Source organism: Ostrea edulis, chromosome 9 (genome assembly GCF_947568905.1).
Source record: "Ostrea edulis chromosome 9, xbOstEdul1.1, whole genome shotgun sequence".
In the NCBI taxonomy this organism is placed as follows: Eukaryota; Metazoa; Mollusca; class Bivalvia; order Ostreida; family Ostreidae; genus Ostrea; species Ostrea edulis.
The window spans coordinates 31,061,723-31,065,502 of record NC_079172.1 but is presented as its reverse complement, the minus strand read 5'-3'; the positions used below and the strand labels follow the sequence as shown (position 1 = coordinate 31,065,502).

At 31.6% G+C, this 3,780-nt stretch overlaps 1 long non-coding RNA gene across 1 annotated transcript; it reads left to right on the top strand.

Annotated features, from left to right (window-relative positions):
- Positions 1-379: 379 nt before the first annotated feature.
- LOC125659905 (uncharacterized) lies at positions 380-3,405 on the top strand. Its single transcript, XR_007364260.2, has 3 exons — positions 380-627; positions 1,239-1,291; positions 3,184-3,405. It is a non-coding gene; the product is annotated as an uncharacterized LOC125659905 (long non-coding RNA).
- The last annotated feature ends 375 nt before the right edge of the window (positions 3,406-3,780 follow it).

The following is a 3,780-nucleotide window of genomic DNA, read 5'->3' as shown; positions in this document are numbered from 1 at the left end:
GAATTAAGTACAATTGTAACTGATCAAAATATTTATTGTATTGCATGTTGATGGAGTTTTGAAAATTTAAAAGCATAAATTAAGGCGTCAAATAAAAATTGTGTTTCTGACCCTAAATTAAACACACTATCCCTAGTTTTTAAAGTTCAATGAAGAAACATTGTTTGGGGGACTTGATATCTGTAATCCAATTTTATCTATAATAAGTAATTTTAATCAAACTAAATCTAAAAGTTTCATTAACAATTGAAAATAAGTTCAATAAGACATATAATTAATTTGTTTAAATGGAGATTGTGATCAGAATATTAAAACTTAATTGTTTACAGTTAAAGAAAAAAGATACGAATTATATATCCCAATCTGAATTAAAATTAGACTGGTATATTCGACTTGTCTTCGGTACCCCTCAATACAAGGAAGTGTATCATAGAGAAGTGGGATTCTTTTTCTCTTGCCATTATTTTGACTTGCACAGCAATTTATATTTTTAGCCTAAATTTCAAATCATAATACATATTTGTGCATGTGTTTGCTTTCAGTGTACTTTTTGGGGACTTTGAGTGATTCACCACCCTTTGAACAAATGTATTTTGAGATCCTCAAAGGAATCCTAGATTTGTCAAGGTACATGTATCACATCTTCCTATGATTGAATGTAATGATTATGTTTTCAAGATTTTAAAGGAGATGATTCTGTCTACAAAGCGAGATCATTTTATCTGTCATTAAATTTTTAACCAAGCTATACACTGCATGCAGATAATTATGTTTCTTAAAAAATTGTTATAGTATTCTTTTTATGCATGGTTGTATATGTACATGTAACAGAACTTATGAAGTACATGTATATGTGTTCAGTGTTTTATTATGTTATGTAAAATCTACTTAGGAGTACAACTACATTTACAAATTATGTACATGCATACAAAAACACAAACACAATTTCTACCTCAAAACTTTCATCAGATACAAGTAAAAAAAATTTAAGATTATAAGAATTAAGCTAATAATTATACATGTAGCAGATCTTAGAAATATTTTCATGAAGAGATACATTATTGCTTATGCTATCACTTTGCCTGTATTTCTGTCTTGGTTGAGTATATAGTACACTTGCAGGTGACACACACTGTTTCATGGAATACTGAATCTTAATTATTGACAAATCGTATAATTTCATAATATTACATTTTTTGTTACATACTAAATAACTGCATGATTTTGTTTCTTTTTAGAAGCCATGTTTTAATTGCTGCCCATCAAATAGTACAGTGTCTTTGTGTAAATTGTAAGTATTCAGTGTCTTAGTATAAATCTTAAGTATTTTGAAGCATGATGTTACAGTTAGTTTATTATGTCTCCCCTCTTCCAGGGGGATCAAGACATTGTTTGTATTTTCTGTCTGTCCATCTGTCTGTCACAAATTCTTGTGAACGCTTCTCCTCCTATATGGATTATCCAATAGACTTGAAACTTTGTACAATGCTTCATTGCAATATGTAGATGTGCATATTGTTGGGACGGGAGGATCCAATTATTTTCCTAAACGTTATAGTGGATCTAAGAAGGGTGGAAGATGTTTAAATAGCTTGTGAATGCTTCTCCTCTGATATGGATTATCAGAGCTAGACTTAAACTTTTCACAATACTTCAATGCCATTTGCAGATTGGCATATATTGTAGGGATAGGAGGATCTAATTGTTTTCTTAAAATCTGAGGGGTGGAGGTTATAAAATAATTTGTGAACACTTCTATATGGCTTATCAGAGTTCATAAATGCTTATATGCTTCTGCTCATGCTTTCTCCTCCATACCATACAGTATAATAAGGGGCAGTTTCATTTGGAGAACTTCCAATTTGAGGAGCTCAGGGAAACATTTGTATTTCCTAATAAAGAATCTTTAGTTTGAAATTGTGATTATGGTATTTTGGTTTCTCTTCTATAAAATGTTAATTATATTAAATATCTATTTTGAAAAAAAATCATAAAATATAATTATATGTAAAGTTATAATTAAAATTTTGCTCTCTGGTAAAATAGGCATAGTGTATATGCAGTGTAGATAGAAATAAATCACATAGCAAAGAAAAATTCCAAATCGATTTTAGCTCACATGAGCTGAAAGCTTGAAAGAGCAATTCTGATCACTTTTTGCTGTCATCAGTCCATCTATACAATCTTTTCAACTTCTTCTCCAGAACCATAGTGTTCATTTCAGCCTAACTTGCCACCCTTCACAGGGAAGATGATCACAAAATAGGGTGGGGTCATTGGGCCACAATAGGGGATCAAAGTTTGACATGCAAAGGTATAGGGAAAATCTTTTAAAAATCTTCTCAAGAACCACTGGGCCAGGAGAGCACAAATTTACAAGAAAGCTTCCTGACATAGTGCAGATTCAAGTTTGATAACATCATGGCCCCCGGGGGTAGGATGGGGCAACAATTGGGGATCAAAGTTTTACATACAAATATGTAGGGAAAATATAACATCTTCTCAAGAACCAATGGACCTGAAAGTAAGACAAAGTTTATATTTACATGAAAGCTCCCTGACATAGTGCAGATTCAAGTTTGTTAACACCATAGCTCCCGGGGGTAGGATGGGGCCACAATAGGGGATCAAAATTTCACATACAAATATATAAGGAAAATCTTTTATTTTTATTTTAAAGAATCACTGGGCCAGAAAGTCTTACATTTATGTCAAAGCTTCCTGACATAGTGCAGATTTAAGTTTGTTAAGTAAGTTTGTTAAAGTTATGCCCCCCCCCCCCCCCCCCCCCCAGGGGAAGGATGTCGCCACAATAGGGGATCAAAGTTTAACATACAAATATATAGGGGAAATCTTTTTCTCAAGAAATCATTGGGACAACAAAATTTACATTCACATAAAAAGCTTCCTGACATAGTGCAGATTAAATTTTGTAATAATCATGGTTTTGGGGATAAGTTGGGGCCACAATATGGATGAAAGCTTTACATGCAAATATACAAGAACAATCTTTAAATATGGACCAAGGTAACTCATATGAGCAATGTGGTCCATGGGCCTCTTGTCTTTAATGCTATTATTTAGAAGGAGTAATTAAGACAATCAATCAGTATTCATATTTCATACTGGAAAATAAAATTCAGATAGCTTATATTGATCATTGTGAATTTTTCTTTCTTTCAGAGATTCATTTTTAGGAAATAGCTGGTGTGCAGTGCACATTCCTAAATGCATTCATCAGTTTACATTAAGGATCTACCTTCAAATCCTGTAATCTGGGATGCTCTAAAGTGCATGTCACAGACTAAAGTTATAAAAATAACTTCCAAGAATTTTTAAGAAATTGTTATAACTTTAAAATGTATGTATATATACTGATTTTGGATTAAATTTTATAAAATTTCAGCATCTGATTTTATGTATATATAGACATACTGTAAAGATTTTCCACTCTAAAGGTTTAATTTCTTTAATATTTAAGACTAAAAAAAACTTTTAGGCAGATACAGTGATGTAACATTGTCTTACTTTCTGATCAATACATATAGATAAGAAAACTATGTACATGTATATTTCAATAAATGTGGAAAATTTTCAACCATTGAATTTCCATTTATGAGCAGTAACTTGTACATAGTACTTCTTAACCAACTTTGATACTGTATAACTATAACTACCTGCTTGCATGCATTGCAGAGCACAACCGTAGTAATAATTCACATTTGCTGATGAATTGCTTTAGCATAAAGAGTAAAATTGGTACGTTAAGTTTTAAATTTA